This window comes from Rhinolophus hipposideros, assembly GCF_964194185.1.
Source record: "Rhinolophus hipposideros genome assembly, chromosome: 14".
Taxonomy (NCBI): domain Eukaryota; kingdom Metazoa; phylum Chordata; class Mammalia; order Chiroptera; family Rhinolophidae; genus Rhinolophus; species Rhinolophus hipposideros.
In genome coordinates this window covers 58,057,729-58,075,659 of record NC_138060.1, presented here as the reverse complement: position 1 = coordinate 58,075,659, position 17,931 = coordinate 58,057,729, and the positions used below count along the sequence as shown (strand labels likewise).

At 43.8% G+C, this 17,931-nt stretch overlaps 1 pseudogene across 1 annotated transcript in view; it reads left to right on the top strand.

Annotated features, from left to right (window-relative positions):
* LOC308507641 (tubulin beta-5 chain-like) overlaps positions 1 to 10,596 on the top strand; it is a 29,080-nt pseudogene extending 18,484 nt beyond the window's left edge. The window contains exon 2 of the transcript in view: positions 9,811 to 10,596. The product of the transcript in view is annotated as a tubulin beta-5 chain-like (transcript). The remainder of the gene's footprint in view (positions 1 to 9,810) is intronic.
* Positions 10,597 to 17,931: the final 7,335 nt, after the last annotated feature.

Sequence of the window (17,931 nt, the reverse complement as noted above, 5' to 3'; positions counted from 1 at the left end):
GCTGGTTTGACTTCGGAGGCTGTTTTGCAAAATTAAGAGCCTGCTTTGTCAGGGTTTCAAGGAACACCCCTGAGCCGGTTGTTTCATGCAATCCTGGGATACAACAAATGCTCCAAATAGGGTCACGCATGCCTGGCATTGCACAGCCACCCAGCAAGTGGCCATTTAATCTCAATTGCTCCCCACAGCGTGGGCCAATTAAAGAGGAAGCCAGCAGGGCAAGGATCACTGGCAAATCTTTTGAAGGAAGGAGACCCCAGGGCTGCCTTGCCAAGGGCTCTCCCCCTCCATTCACATACTGTGTGAGAATGCAAATGGTGGGGCAAGTTAGATCCAGGGCTGCCCCAGAAACGGGAACCGAAATGTACTACAGATGGCAGAGACACAGAATAGTATCCCCAGGGCTCGAAACTTCCAAAATGAGATTTACAGTTCTGGCCCGCCCTCTTTTGGGAGGAAACACCTGCTCCAGCAGCTTTGGGAACGGCCTCTGATTATGAACTTCTGTGCAGAGATCAGATTTTTGCAGCTAACTCGTGCCTGGTGTGAAATAAAAGCTATTTTGAGGTGGGAGGAATTCTCAACCTTTTCGTCTTTGCATTTTGTGTCCTGATTAATTTCTCTTTCATCCTTTATTTCCAAGTCTCCTTTCTTCCACAGTTTTTCCTTCTCCAGCTTCCTTTCTAGTCTACTCTCCTCTCTCAGTGTTGACCGCCTGTGCTTTGGAGACCAAACCAGGGCTTACCAGTGGTTCCCAGAGCTATGTGCCCATCAGAATCACCAGAGACCCCAAAATAGTTATGCCTGGACCACTTTCCAGACCATTTAAGTCAGAATCTCTAGCGACAGGGCCCTGGCATAGAAATAGAAATTTCCCAGCTTATTCTAATGAGCAGCCAAGGTTCAGAACCTCTGGCTACAGAAATGATGCTAAGAAGTAAGATAGATTTGACTGTCCTGATCCACTGGGGTTGGCTCACTGCCCACACATGAGTTTCTAGAAGCAGCATTTAGTCCCAAAGGTGAGCTGTAAGGAATCAGATTATTTTTCATAGCTGTTCTCCTATTATACAAATGACACACGTTCATTGAAGAAGATTCTGAAAATGGAAACAAAAAATCTATAATCTAGCCATTCAGAACCACCATTAATATTTTAATGTATATTTTAGTGTCTATTTCTTTTGCTCTTATTTTTATGTACATGCACAGAGAATTTCTTGAATAAAAATGGGATCACAGTAAATAGCACCATAACTCTTTTTTTCTAAATATCACAGACCTATTTCCATGTGAGCAAATACGTGAGAGAACACAGTTTTAATCGATGGCACAGTATTGTTTAATTAGACTCCTATCAATGAGTTTTGGGCTACTTCTTTGTTCTTTATGGGAAACAGCACGATGTCCACTATTGTAGTTAAATCTTTGCCCACGTCCACGCTATAGGACTGATCCTTATAGTCATGCACTGGGTCATCTTGTGTAGTCCCACGCCTTTAATTACACCCCAAATACTAACCCTCCAACATTTATGTGCATTTCAAGTCACTTTTGTTCACAGAGAGCTCTTCTGATGCCCTTCTGGTTGCCCAAACCTCGTTTCCTACCTACTTACCTCTTATATGTTTGTTTTTTCTTCAAGCCAAAAACCTAGACATCACCCTCAGTTCTCCTTTCACCCCAGCATAGAGCCTCTCCCCACCAATCCATATGTAAGACATGTAGGTTCGTGCTCCACAGTGTCTTGAATCTACCTATATCTTTCCATCACCTCCGAATCAAGCCATCTTCATCTCTCATTTGGACTAAACTTTGTTTGCTTGACCTTCTCCTACCTCTTCTCCATATTGCAGCCAGAACAACCTCCCTCAGACATAAACCAGATCATGGCATTTCCTACTTTGAAGAGTTGCATGGCTTCCTATCTTCAACAGTAAAATTCAGGACTTCTTACCATGATCTACAGGCCTGCAGATCTGGTTCCTGCTTACCTTGCTAGTGTCTTCCTTCTAATTCTACCCCCTGATGACCAGGCTCCAGGCACACTTATATCCTTTCTGTTCTTAGACATGCCTTTCCTACCTTGGGACTTTTATACCCACAGCGCAGCATCTGCCACATGTAAGGGAGTAATGGAGGTGGGAGTAATGGAGCAATCGGTAAAGGAAACTTGTGAGTGGGACAGAGTCTTGTCAACTTGCTTTGTGGAGAGAATTCTGACGCCTCCTTGGGGGATACAGGTCTTGGTGATTTTCTATAGTCTAGTATATTTATTTTTCTGTACAACAAATATAGAAGTTGCTGTACAAAGAATAAGAAAACTGCCTTAAATATGTATCAAGGAGGTTTTAATGGGGATCAGGAGGTGAGCTAGAAAGAATGGGTTAATAGCTGGTTTCATGGTCTTTCCTCTAGCATTAGGGATATCTGAGGATTTGACTCCAGGTTTTTCCATTATGCAACGTAAATTCAAGGAATTGTTGGGATTGTGTGCTACTGATTAAATAGAATCTGGTGGAGAATTATGTACAGGTGCTTAGCTGTCTATGCATGTTGTCAAAATTGGTTGTTGAAGAATAAGTAATTGGCATTGGTGAGATGCAACTGCCTTGAAGAAGGAGGGAGTATTCACACCCCTGATGGGCATAAAGCTGAAGGGGGCTCGGACCTGATGGCATCTGCACTCAATCTTGTCTCTTGGGCGCCCAGATGTCCCATATTCAGAATGACCATGCCTGGGAGTCACAGGACTTCTGCTGTGCCATTGCCGTGCATGCCAGGATATTGCATGTTCTCTATTCTTTAGTAAAGCTAAGTAAACTTGGTATAGGGCTGGGCCTACTGTGTCCTGTGAATTTGATTGTCTATCTGAACCCAAGTCCACTGTGGTTAGTGGAGCGGAGTGAACATTGCAGTTACCTTAACCATGATATATTTTCAATTGTTTTATTCTTACTCATAGTGTTTAATTCACAGCCATAAAAACACTTGATGGAAGGTAGGAAACACAGGAATATTGATGTTGAAATAAATTTTTAAGAAGATAAGTAATTCCTCAAATTTGCCTCAAGATGGTCTCTTCAGATTTGTAAGTTGCATTTATCTGCTTCAGATCTTTATATAGCAGCTCAACATGTCTCTGTTCAGCAACCAGTGCTACAGAGAAAACGTGGTGAAAACCACTCCAATTTGGCTTTTTTACTTATTGAGAATAAATACTATCCATATCTGTAATGTGTTATTTGGAGAGAAATGCTTACAAATAGCAGCCTAAAACTTTCTCTCTAAATTTGTCATTAAAAAAAAAATCATGGTTATAAAAAGAAGCCAGTTGATTTTATCTCAAGACACAAGAATTCTGAACATCTAATATATTGACTTCTATTTGTCCCTAATCGAGACTACCTAAAGGCACTCGAAGCATTGAACATAAGTTATGACACATTTTGAAACAGCAAAAGTGCTTTCATTCCAATTCCAGCTCAATTGTCATCTCTTCAGGGGCCTGCCTGAACTACTCTATCTACTACTCATTGTCTTCCCCTGGCTCCTTCCTTTTGGGTATCTCCCACCCTACACATCAGGGTTCTCCATCTTATTAGCCTGTTTAATTTTGTCCCTGACCATGTTTCCCTCTAGAGTGTAAGTGCCTTGTGGGCAGAGTCTGTGTGTCTTGTTAAAACCACTATGCCCTCCCAATGCCTAAGACCATTGCTTGGAACATAGTAGCCATTCAATTTGAACATATAATTTTCCCTCAGGTAAAAGGTAGTTATTTTTTTGACAATGGACAAAGATGGAGTATAGTATGCATGTTCCTGTAACATGGTATCTTGACAAATGCTCGATGCCAAGTATTTATACAGTCAGTTAGTATATGCTATGCTTTGCAGTTAAAGACCACTGGTGATTCTGTTCTAGTGATTTAAATACATATTGGATTTAAAAACTAAAGGTAACTGTGGAAACGTGCTGCTCAGATCTGCCAAGGGGAACGTAGTTGACTGACAGCCTCAGCTGCTGCTTCTCTGGATTCACCAAGGTGTTTGAACTGAAATTATGATTCTGCTGGACTACTCCCAGCCAGAGACCAGGCCTGGGAGGCATCCTAGAGGGTTGTGAGACTTTTCTAACTGACAGCTTTTGCTTCAGGACTTCCTCATCGGCTGGGTTTTAACTTTCTTATAAAAACATTGCAGCCTTAGACTCTTCCTTCCCAATCCTCCTTCCTTCCTTCTTTACTTCTGGGAGGTCCAGCCAATGGGAGGCATTGACAGATGATTGGAGAATGGTAGGAAGGGAAAAAACAGGGTCCTTCTCCTCCTCTCTCTGCTTCCTGTGGCAGCTTCAGCAACATCCATCCGTGTGTCCTCCATGTCTCCATCTCCCTCCATGTAACATGTCCTCTCTCCCTGTCATGCCCACGGCTGCCCACAATGGGCCTCTGGCCCCATCCAATGGCCACTGTAATCAAATAATTTCTATGGGCTTAGAGACTGACAAATATACAAATTCTCTATGTTTCAGGAGAAAATTCAGAAAGAGATCCTAATTTCTATAAAGACTTAATATGTTGAAGAGTTAATAGATTTACAGTAGATTATATAAATGACGCTTATCCTAGAAAAACTACGAGGACTATTTTTCTCCGTATAAAATACTTCAATCCTATAGATTCAAGATTAAAGATGTATATTTTTTAAAAAGTTAAAACCTTGTAAGAAAATGTCGGAGAGTGTAGGTGGGTAGGGTAATGGGAATGGTTGGTAACAGTATTACTTATCTATTGCTATGTAAGAACAAATTACTCTAACACTTAGCAGCTTAAAACACTGACCATGTATTATCTCAGGGACTTTCTCAGGATCAGGAATCTCAGAGTGGCTTAACTGGGTGGTTCTGATTCAGGGTCTCTTGTGAGATTATAGTCAAGTAGTCGGCAAGGGACACTGTCATCTGAAGGCTCAACTGGGCCTGAGCTTCTGCTTCTAAGCTCCCTCGTGTGGTTTTTGGCGGGTTTCAGTTCCTTACTGTTATTGGCAGGAAGCTTCCACTTTTCCACCATGAAGATCCCTCCACAGAACTACTTAAATCGTGGTAGCTTGCTTACTTCCCCCAGAGTGAGAGGTGTGTGTGTGTGTGTGTGTGAGAGAGAGAGAGAGAGAGAGAGAGAGAGAGAGAGAGAGAGAGAGAAGGAATGCATGCAACCAAGATGGAGGCCTCAGTCTTTTTCTAACCTAATTTGAGAAGTGACATCTCATCACTTCTGCCATATTCTGTTCATTAGAAACAAATGACTAAATCCAGCCCACACTGGAGGGGAAGGGAATTAAATTTCACCTTTTAATGGGAGGAATATCACAGAATTTGTGGGCCCATCTTTAATACCACAGCAGTGACTAAGAGGGCAGTCTCAGAAGCTATAAAAGAAAAAAAATGATTATATGAAAGTATAAAACATTTTCAAGGCAAAATACTGTAAAAGTTAATAGACAAGAGACAGCTTGAGAAAACGTTTGTAGTACAGATAAGGGTAAATCTCTACAATACATACAGAGCTCATAAAATTTGACAAGAAATAGACAACCTACTAGACAAACATATGAAGGATATTGAATCAGTAAGGACTTTTGTTTGACTGCTGGTGACAGACCCCCCCCTGTAGTGGCTTAAAGACATGAGGGCTGGTTTGCTTTTAAAATAGGTCCAGAGGGAGGAGATTGCTGGCACTGGTTCAGGGCTGAAGTGTCTTCATTTGCGTGGCCTTTCTCCTATGGTGACAAATGGCTGCTAGAGCTTCAGACAAGACATGCATTCTTGGTCTCAGGTAGGAGATAGCAGGAAAAGAACAAAAAAGAGCTTGTCATTGGTGTTAGCTAATGACTTTTTTTTAAATCCTACCCAAAAGCTACTAGAAACAAACAAGATTACCCACTGTATCCGATAGAATGCTTTTTGGTTCCAATAAGAGAAGACTCAATTGAAAGAAAATTTTACTAAATGAGGAAAATCTTTACATGCAAAGTTCCAGAATTAATTTAGTGGCCCAATATTATCTGCTATCCTGATACTTCCTTTTCTTTTTACTTTTTTTCGGTTTTGCCTTCCATAGAGTAGCTGCTGTTTGTTCCTAGACTGTTACCCCATGGTTACAAGATGGTGCAGCTATACACATTACTATCTGCACAACAAAGGCTAGAAAAGGAAACCGTGTCTTCCATACCCAAAGCAGTTACAATTGGAGGACTGGCATTACAATGATTGAATGACTGACTTGGACCAGAGAGTCTTAGCTGGTGGGCCAGTGTGAAAAGTGGGTGACAGTTCTGAGACTTTGATGGGCTCAGTCCTTAGGGCAGCCTGAGTGGGACCTCCCAGGCTGGTTGCCTCCCAGGATAAATGCAAGCACTTGAAAGGTGTCATATGAAAAACATGCCCCGTGTGGACCTTCATACAAAAAAAACGGGAAGCAGTGGCTAAGGGTAATTCACCCTTACACTCTGAAGTTAGACAGAAGACCAAGGCACACTGGTCATCAGAAACCTGAACAACACCCTGGTTCTATCAGCGAGGAGAAGGGGAAGGCAGCTGAATGTTTGCCATGATGATTAAAGAGCTAGACTCTGATCATTAAAATTCTAATTAGCATCTCCAGAAACAAGACCATAGGGCTATTGCTTCAACTCTGTTGAGGAAAAAGACCCAGAGCTTTATAGCCAATAAAACTGCTCCAGGGTAGGCTGACCAGGAAGCAGACGCTGAGATGGAGATAGCACATGGGAGTTTGATTAGGGATCAACACCCACAGGGGCGGAAGGCAGCAGGATTAGGAAAAGAGAAAAGCTGGGTGGCCACGAAGCCCTGGCAAAGGCTTCAGCTGACCCCAAGGGAAGCTCTGAGGTGGGATGGCCTTCAGAGTTGTCCCACATTACAAGGGACCTTTCTGCTCCCATATGGGCCAGTCCTCGGGTGCAGGGTGCCCCCAGGAAAGGGGTGCAGCCTTGGATGAGGCAGCTCTTTCTAACTGAGGGTCATTTCTAGAGAAGGCTGAAAGCTAAGATATGTCTGTCAGCAGTTCTCCTAGCTGTTTGGGGAAGTAAATTCTTCCATCTTGAGGAAGGGATCTGGGGTCATATCCCAGCATTCAGCAAAGAGATTAATATTTATTCAGCAAACATTTATTCAGTACCTACTGTGTACCAGGCACCATGCTAGGCAATTGCTGCATGTCGTGTAAACGAAAGAAACAAATATCCCTGTCCTGGTAGAGCTCATGGGCAGACAAATTATAAATGCAACCAATAGACAAGTTATATTGCTGGGTGTCAGTCAGCATGCAGCCAAGAAAATCAAAACCACCCTAGAATTTGTATGGAAGTTTCATACAAGGGAGTACCACAAGTATTGAAAGAGAAGGGGAGCCAAAAGGGATCTAAGGTACCCAGAGTTCGCAGGAGCAGGAAGCTGCTACCACCTTTAGGGCCAGAGGGACAAAAGCAAGGGCAGTTTTACAGAACCTGGAAGTTGAGGCTGTTAGTACAGACTAGAGGCTCCATGGGGGTGGCCTGGAAGGCACTGCGTCACAGAGCAAGGGGCTACGTGGAGGAAGATGGAGCCATGGAGAGGACATAGGAAGATGCTGTTGGAGGTGCCAGGAGAGAGAGAAGTACCCCAGTCTTTCCCTTCTTCCCATCTGTCAATCTTCTGCCAGTGCCTCCCATTGGCTGAAACTCCCAGAAGCCAGAGGGCAAGTGACCTGGGAACACAGTGCCCTGTGTTACAGAGCAGGGCAGAAAAATGGTAGGGGTTGAGCTGAAGCAAACCACCACTGGGCAATATAGTATGTTTAGGAGGTGATCAGTTCAAGCTTCATTTCTTACGGAAAACCAGAAATTGTAGAGCAAAATGAAGGGAACTGGGGGTTCTAGAGGGGAAGAAGGAGGCAGTGAGCATAGGGGAGGCTGCACTGGGGAGGTGACGTTTGAGCAGAGAATTCAGGTGAGGGAGTTGGCTAAATGATTTTCTGGGGGGAGACTACAGTGTTTCAGAGAGAAAAGAGCTAGAACAAGGGCACAAGATGAGATGGTGTCTGCCTGCCTGCAACTGTTAAGAGAACAGGGAGGAGGGTGACCCGAGCATCACAAATGACACGTGAGTGGCCAGTGGTGGGCTCTGAGAGGAATGGGAGCCAGGTCATGCCGGCATTTGAGAAATGTGATGTTTAGTCTGAGTCAATCAGGAGCCATTGCATGGTTTTAATCAGAGAAGGGATATTGGAATACGTGTTTTAAACGCCAAGTGTTCCAAACATGTGGATTTAAAGCATACTACCCGCAGACTGTCTCTGAAAAACTGGAGCCTGTAACTCAGCAGGAAGAAAAATTAGTTCAGGAAGAAGCAGAGAGATGCGATGGTGAATAAAATCCAGAGCTGTCTAAATAAGTACTAATAGAGGAAATGTTTTAAAAGAATGATCTGAAACTAGAAAGCCAGATGATTTCAACATGGAGGTAGGGCATGTGGTAGGGAAGAGTAGAGAGATATAAAAGCACGTTATGCTTCTTGCCCTGTCTTGGAGGGAAGATACAGAGAGGGACCTTATTTAAGAAATATATGAGAATTAAATATTTAAAGCTTAAAATTAAAGGTTAAAAGTTTAAGGGTAAATTGCCAAAAGAATAAATATAGAATATATAACTTTTTAACTAGCAGAAGAAAAAATGGGAACTCAGGAGGCTTAATTCAACAAAAGGCAAGGACAAATGTGTAGGTGGTAGTACTGGTATATGAAACAAAGAGCTTGAAAAGGAAAAACAAAATTAGACAGCAGGAATATGTTAGACATAGAGTACCATTTGACCCAGCAATTCTACTCCTGGGTATCTACCCAAGAGAACTGAAAACGTGTCCACACAAAGCCGTACACAAATGTTTATAGCAGCAGTAATCATAAGAGCCAAAATGTGGAAACAACACAAATGTCCATAAATGAATGGATAAACAAAATGTATATCCACACACTAGGTATTATTCAGCCATAGAAAGGAATAGTGTTTATACATGCTACAGCATGGATGAAAACTTGAAAATATGCCAAGTCAAAGAAGGCAGTCACAAAAGATCACATGTTACACGATTCCCTTTAAATGAAATGTTCAGGATAGGCAAATCTATAGATACAGAAAGTAGATTAGCAATTCCTTGCAGGGGGAGGTGGGGATGAAATGGAGGTAAAGGGTAGAACTACAGAGAGAAACTTGCAGAGACCCAAGTGACAAAACAATCAATTTCTTGTGAGCTCTCTTGTTGCATCTTTTGCAGAGCCTGGCACAGTATCGGGCATTTTGCTAATTCATTTGTCGAGTGTTGAGGGGCACTGGTGATTCAACGGTGAATGCAATGGACCCAGGCCTGGCCTCACAGAGCACAGGACATCCCCAGTCACTTGGGGGAGTGTTGACTGACTGAGAAGCCTGGGGAAACATGCTGCATTACAATGGGCCTCCCCTGAACAGGGTGTGGGGAATGACCTTGAGCAGAGAGAAAATCAGGCTTCCACTTTAATTATGCATTCAATGCTGGTGAAATGGAATTCATTATCTTTATTGTCTTTGGAAATGCTGCAGTGCACTTCCTATCTTTTGTTTCACATTCCTAGAGATACCAGCATTCTCACAGTTACTTGCAAAATGTTTAAAAACAAGGGCTGCAATGTAGTCAGTGGAGAGAGATAATTTTTCTGAGTTTGATTAGAACTGTACTTGGCCAATATGTGATATATATAAAGATCTGGCCAAAGGACCTGAGCGAATGCCACCCTCTCCGTCCATCAGTTGGTAGAGATACTGATGAGACCTGCTGCATTGATAACGAGGCCCTTTATGACATCTGCTTCCACACCCTCAAACTGACCACACCAACTACAGGGACCTGAACCAACTCATCTCAGCCACCAGGAGCGGTGTGACCACCTGCCTCCGCTTCCCTGGCCAGCTCAATGCTGACCTCCGCAAGCTTGTAGTCAACATGGTGCCCTTCCCACGCCTCCGCTTCTTCATGTCTGGCTTTGCCCCTCTAACCAGCCATGGAAGCCAGCAATATCGGGCCCTCACTGTGCCCAAGCTCACCCAGCAGGTATTCAATACCAAGAACATGATGGCTGCCTGTGACCCCCACCATGGCCGGTACCTCACCGTGGTCTCCATCTTCCTGGGCCGCATGTCCATGAAGGAGGTGGACGAGCAGATGCTCAACGTGCAGAACAAGAACGGCAGCTACTTCGTGGAGTGGATCCCCAACAACGTGAAGACGGCCGTGTGCGACATCCTGCCCCGTGGCCTGCAGATGGAGGCCACCTTTCTCGGCAACAGCACGGCCATCCAGGAGCTGTTCAAGCGCATCTCCAAGTAGTTCATGGCCATGTTTCAATGCAAGGCCTTCCTGCACTGGTACACGGGTGACGGCATGGATGAGATGGAGTTCACCAAGGCTGAGAGCAACATGAACGCACTAGTGTCCGAGTACCAGCAGTACCAGGATGCGACCGCAGAAGAGGAGGAGGATTTCGGTGAGAAGGCTGAAGAGGAGGCCTAAGGCCAAACCCTGTCTGTCACTCAGGCATCTCAGTTCTTTCAGCCTCGTCCTCAGCTGCCCCTTTACTCTCCCTCAGAATTTGTGTTTTCTGCTCCTGTTTTCTCTGGGTGGGGAGAGGGGTGGTTCTAGAACAGTGCCTGGTACATAATAGGCACTGAATTAATATTCATTGTTTATTGAATGTCTCCTCTCTCTTTCCACTCCGGGAAATCTAGATTCTTTTCCTTCTGGGTAATCTTGCATTTCCTTCTGTTGTCCACTCTTCCCAATCTGTCCAGCTAATATTTTCCTCTCTATTTTCAAGATAATTCTCTAAGAAGCTGGGTTAATCCAGATCCTGTTTAGAACCATGTGCTGAAAATCCGGGTGGATGACCATCATCCTAAGCCCATGTGGTAGCCAAGGGGAAAAAAACCCACCCTAAGTAGCAGGGCAAGGAAACCACCCTAAGTCCCTACAGGAAGGGGTGGGGCTTCCCATTGTAGAGCAGTTGGGGAGTGGGATCCAGGCTATTAAAGTCCTAGTTTCCAGGTATTTCCCTGCTCCTCTCTCAGCTTTGGGGGACATATTAACAGCGGTATTACATCCAGTTTCAGTCTCCCTCCAAGCTCCATCCTGAGCTGTTTCCTTTGCAGGGGTCTGCCCCACTCTGTCAAGTGGGATCCTTCCCTCTTCCACTTTACCTCCCTCCCACATTGGATCCTTTCCTTTCTCTGGTTGAGGAGAGGGTTAAGGGGAAAGGGACCAGCTTTGGTCCCTAAGCCTCCAGAAAGGCCCTCCCCATCCCCACCTTTTCTTATCTTACCTCCCCCCCACCCAAATACCTTGCTGTATGGGTGTGGAAAGGCATATACTGCCTCCTAAATGTTTGAGTCTTTCCCCAGCAGAGAGGGGTGGGACACCATCTTCTGGCAACATCTCATCTCTTTTGCTATTGCCATTTTCCTCCTACCCCTGGTTTTGTCCTACCCTACATTTCAAATTTCTATTTTGTGTTGAACTTGCTTTTTTTCATATTGAAAAAACTGACATTGCCCTAAGAGCCAAAAATAAATGGGAATTGAAAAAAAAAAAAAGAGAGAGCGAATATATGGAAAAGTATTTTCGATGAAAACCAGTTAACAGCTCGTCTTTTCATTACCCCTAGCCCAGAGTTTATATCTGGACCATGAAAATGAACCCTAGCCAAATACTCTTTCTTAGGGATTCTGCTGAGTGTTCATACAGGGATTTGTCTGTGTTCGGTTTGAGTGTTTCTGCTCCTTCTCCTGTGGACGGGAAGACTCCTACTGTAACCCGCTGAGGAGCACTTGAGCACTTGCCATGTTCTATCCGACCTCACCTCTCTGGCCATGGCTGTTGGGACATTGAGTAAAGTGACCCAAGGAAAGTCCAACTCTACACTAGCCAATGCCCCAAGTGGCCTAATTTGAAAGCGTCAGGAGACCCAATTGGATTCCCCTTTAGGGAATGTGGAGTTAGCTGGCAGAGGCTAAGAGGACAGTCGAAGGAGGAAGGAGGTGAGAAAATGCTGTCAAGTTGAACAGAGGCCACGACAAGCCCCTGGCACAGCAGAGGAGGAGGGCGGGAGGGGCAGGAGGAAGGCTTATAGGAGAGCAAGCCAGTGTCAGTCACCAACCTGCGCCAGTCTGGGTGCTTGGTGAATGTCAGGGGGGTGTGTGTGTGTGTGTGTGTCATAATTAGCAGCCTCATTCTTTTCTATGTCTCAGACCAAATTTGACCAAGTGTACTGGCTGTGCTAACAGATGTCTCCCAGCCTATCTGGAGTGGGCAGAAGTTGCTTTCTCTCTTGCTGTCCTCTGGCAGGTCTACCAGCACTTGCATGAAAGTAACCCTCTCAAGCAGATGGGACATCCTAAGGTCGGGAGGGGGCAGTAGCCGTCTTAAAACAGAGAAACTCTAGAGGAAAGGCTTCTATACACAAAGATGGTGCTGGTGGCTGGTGACACAGGCTGTGTGCTTTCTGATTTTTAATGTCGTTTTCATGGAAGGTGGAAGATTCTCTTAGATTTCTCCTAATCCTTTCCATTGCAAACATCGCTGATGCCACCAACCAAAACCACTTCTAATGGTAATAAACCAATCCTAAAGTGTTGATACAGATGGGGATGGACTTAGTTACATGCACATCACACTGGTCATGCTGAGGCTGAGGTACTGCAAAGTCAACCCCACAAAGCGCTATAACCCCAGCCTGAGGATCGCTCCGTGTTGTATATGCATGTGGTCGGGCAGAACCTGAAAAGCTGCTTCATGATGTTTGGTAGCCTCACTCAGTATCTCCCCGAGTTGAGTGTTAAGGAGATGGTGTGTGCATTTGCATGGGGCAAATATCTTTTGGGAGCAAGGAGTACAAGATCCTTCTCTTTTCTCTTTGCGATTCCATTTTCTTGTGTGCATTTGCTGACTTCCACACCCACACGCACTATTGTTCAGACTATCTTAGATTGTGTAGTTTTATGCAGATGAGGTGCATCTGTGTTCAATGGCCATCTATTGTGCTGCGTTCAACTTAGCCTTGTTGAGAACCTACTTGGGACCAGACTGTGCCATAAAGGTGAATCTAAGGCATAGAGGAAAGGCAGTCAATTACTTGTTTTATTCCTGGTGGTGTGTGTCTTCCCATCTCTAAAACAAGGAATACGGTAGTGCCTGATCTTCCTGAATTAAAACCTGTGGTGTAAGTAGGTGTCTCCTCAGCACCCAAAATGATGAAATATCACCTAGTGTATTTATTTTGTTTTGTACTGGGCTGGAAGTCCCCACAGTAGAATTTGTCATTGCCAACACCTCTGTGCAAACAGACATGTAACCACAGGACATTAGAACATGATGTTGGGTTGCGGTGCCCCATCTGCTCGGCTTCGTCTTTGCAGTAGAGAAGCAGAGTTGAGAGGACATGTTTAGTAAAGGGTGGCAGACAAGTTCCCCTGTGATTCGTGGATTGTTTTCGCCGGAGCCAGAGGCTACTGCACTAGGGATCCAGAATTCATTTATTCATCAAATATGAGTGCCTCCTCAGAACTGTTAGGTACAGTTCTAGGCTCAGTGTACAGCAGTGAACAAGACGGACAAATTATGTACCATCATGGAGCCTTCCTACCGGAAGACAACAAACGTATAACCAAACATGGCGTATGACATGTGGGCCCAAAGTATGTCTCCTCTGCTGAGAACAAAGAGCCTTGGTGTCCTCAGCTCTGTGCTCTGAGGGACTGATACCCACTGGGGGGTTCCTGAGGGGTCAGTCCCGTAGCCACATCTCCAGAGATGTCTTTTGGAGAGTTGAGGGCTGCTGAGGCCCCTGAATTTTGGATGTGGACTCAGCTGGGCTTTGTCTGGGTTATTTCCCAGGGGAGACATTTCTTTCCTCTCTGAACCTGGACCAAGGCAGGCAAACTTTAGCCCAGCCCTTTCCAGGGACAGCTGGTTATACCAGGGGTGTGGTGTCTCAGTCAGGAGCTGAGAAGCTCTGCTCTTCCATTTGCCAGCTCTTCTGTCAAGTAAAGGGCTTCCCATCCAATTCAGTCTTTCCCAACTGCCTTCAGCCATGCCATTTCTATGACCAATAAACGTAAATGAAAGGTCATATGCTCTTTGTTGAAAATAGATGGCTACGTGATCAGTGGGGAAAAGAAGAAAACACAACAGACTCAGGAAATGAAAATAAGTTGTGGGGAGTGACGTGACCAGCGTTTACATCAAGGTGACCTGAGCTGGAAGTCTGAAAGCTTTTGTGCTTGCATCTGTGTGAGACTGCCAGGTAGAAGAGCACTCGGTCTCCTTCCTCAGGCACATGAGGGATTTCCATGTTTTCCTGCTGGAGAGTGTAAAAATCTCTGCACCCACAATGTAGGAAGTGATTGGAGAATGGCGTCAGCATGTCAATGGGTGAATTGCTGGACTTATAGATGTTTTGAAACTGCTTTTTGAAAAGGAGAAAACAGTATTCATTATTCCAGGAAATTGGGAGTCATCATTTCATTCATCCCCAAATTCTCAGCTGTGGGTTATTTTGTAGCTTGTACTATGTGTCCCCTCCCTATGGCTGCAACCAACCTGGTTTGTCCTCAGCTGCAAGTGTGCTGAAATCCATGGAGTTAAGCCAATTGTGCAGTAATACGCTCGGCTCTGGATGGATGTTAGCTGACAGGTGTGATGAAGGAGACACTTGAGAAGAAAGAATTTCACTTTCTTTCCTTGAGGCAACTTAGGGTTTGTGCAAATGGGAGGCAGATAAGACCCTCAGTTCTACATGAAAATCATTAGACTCCAAGGCAGGTGGCATAGTAGATAGTGAATGAGAACTGTGGAAAAAAAAAATTAAGTACACAAACCTATTTGAAAAAATGATACTGAAGTGCTTGTTTTTTCCTTTTTTTTAATTTTGAAGGAGAACTATATTCCAAGACATTATGGACTTTCAGAAATTCCCATTTGGGACTTCAATGTAGATAAAGACAAGTTGGCTGGAAATGAATGCTCTTTGAACATTGATGGAAACATTTATTCCCATCCTACACATTTTAGATAATTTAGTTTGTGGCATACTCTGCTTGTGTTTGGTATGCAGTAATTTAAGTAGCAATAACATAAATTATGCACCTCATTGATAATGTTCAACCTTGACAGTGCTCAGTGCTGCTGCCTTTCATAAATGCCTTTGAAAATATCGGAAAACGTCATGACTTCTCATGTACAGGAAAATCAAAATGCCAGGCCAGCATTTCATTGCTTCTCTGAATTACAAATTGTCTTTGACCCCAGCCACATGTGCAATGAAGCCCCAGTCTGCAGTATAATTACTGAAAGCCAGTCAACTTGTTCTGTGTTATTCTGGTTCACTCCAAAGAGTATTTAAGCCAAATGTTGAAAATTACAAAGGGAAAGATCAGTTTGTTTATTGGCGGCCACTTCTACAGCCCAATTATTCCCTATGCAGACTTCTGTAGGATGACGGAGAGAGAGAAGATGGGTAGTCATTTAATCAGATCAACTGGGTGGGTAGTAGTATTTCCATTTTATGATGAAAAGGTAGCTTCTGAGAGGTTAAATATCTTGCCTAAAATCACTCAGCAATTAACTAACAAAGGCAGGATTCAAACCCAGATCTTTCTGACAAAACCCCACGATATTTTCACTCCATACTTATACTGCCTCACTGTAGTCCACACCCAACTGTATGCGCACTTTTGTACTTCAAAGCAACGATGTAGATTTTGATTTCCTGGGAGTTGTGGTTTAACTGAGCAAATGACAAACTTGGCAATCTTTAGCTTAGCTTGGTTAACTAAAAAGTACTGCCTGAAGCGGGAAATGCATGTTAACTAGACATTATGGAACGGAGATGAAAATCCTCCATATTGTAAATCATGTTTTTAAGCATGTTTTGAAGGAATCGTTATGGATCTCTGGGAAGGCCTCACGTGTTGAGGCAAGGCTGGTCCAAAGAGAACCTGCCTGTTGCTTCCAACAGTTGGGATGGGAAAGCTCCCTGTTGGCTGATAGGAAGAATCCAGTAGCTATATCAGACGCTGGGGCTGTCAGCCTAACATCCACCCCGTCACCTCCCACACACTCTTCCTGTGTTCCCAAATACTTTCTAATGTTCATACATTCTGGATTGCGGAGAAGGCTGACCCACCTTGTCCCCAAGGGTGGGTTTGATTGGTGTAGTCAGAGAATTCATCTTCCCTTGCCAGTAATTGGATTAGGCCAGGATACGATGACACCACAAATATGAGAAATAGGTAACTGGGGTCTTTCTTGGAAGATTACCTCATTTTTCAGTTGTAAGCAAGAGTCAGAACCCCTCCTGCCTCTGGCCATTTGCCTCCATCTGATTCCTGGAGTGGCCATAGCAACTGCAGGATGAGAATCAGAGTTTGATTGAATGAGTTAGAGTGACTGAAAAGGTAGACTATGGCCATGTCATCTTTGAGCCTATCCGAGAGCTGCCGTGCTCATTTTGGATTCTTTTATGTGAGATAATTTCCTTGTAGTTGAAGCCAGTTGGGTTGGTTTTCTGTCGCTTACAGCTTTAGGTATTCTACTTGGGAGGGTAGGTGAGGATGAATCCATGGTATTTTGGAAGGGCCTTGGGGTAACCTCAAAGCTTTAAAATGCAGAGGATCCAATCCAGCTGAAGAATACTCCCGACAAAACTAGTACATTCCACAGCTGATTTCCAGAAGGTCAGTTCAGTGCTGTTGTCTTTGATGTTTCTAAAAGTACCTTCAGTTCTGAGAGAACATTGTCTTCTGAGCACTTTCCATTTACCGGTGGTTTGTGTTTTCTGACTGCACAAGTTTTCCATGTTCATGGTAGGGAAGAACACAAAGGATGCAAAAAAAATTTACTTGTAATCTTAGCTTTCAACTATTTTGGTATATATGCCGGGTTTGTGTGTATATTTCTGCTTCGTTTTTCCTCATTCAAAAATGTGCTCATCACATTGTATATGTGGTTTGATATCCCATTATTTAAACTCAAAACTGTAACATTAGGCTATTTTCCATATATCATTAAATATATTTTAAAAGTTGCTTAATTATTGCACATTAATTTATTACATGAATATGTAATACATTATAAAGTGGTTATATTTTATGTGAAGGATGCATTCGTGGCAATCTTGCATAATTCAGGCTTTGAATAATTCAGAACTATCTTTTTCATAAACAGGAATACTCAAGCGGTTTTTCTCTGTATTAATAAGAAACACCACTGATAGCTCACCAGCTTTGGACCATGACTCTTGAAGCACTTAAAATTTGAAGGTGACTTACATTATTTCAAAATTTGTCAGCAAATGTTGGAACACTGATTACATGCTGGCCACATATCTAGGCTTTTGGGAATCTCTGAATAGGAGTTAACATTCTAGCTGGAGACAAATAGTAAACGTCAGATTGACCGACTTATGCTTGTTACATCGAAAGGTGATAAGAGGTATGGGCAAAATGAAAAAGCTGGGGCAGTGCAGGGGAGATTGAAAGTGCCAGCCTCTGAGCTGTGGTGTACTGTCAGGACGGGCTGGACCTGCAGAGTATTGAGAGAGCTTGGTTAGCCTTTCTGATGAGCAAAATGCTTTGCTTTCTGACTGGTGAAGCCATGGATTTGTGGGGATTAATTTATCATAATGGTTTGATAAACTGTTATCAAAAATCCTGGCAAGAAAGGTGCTCACTAGATGTCTCTTTAATCAAGATAGATTCTATCTGTCCAAGGAAATCATATCCTTACCATCCCAAAGCACCAACTTTCACAAAACGAGTTAATGAGGGAATGGCTTCATTGTCTGACCCTCTCCCA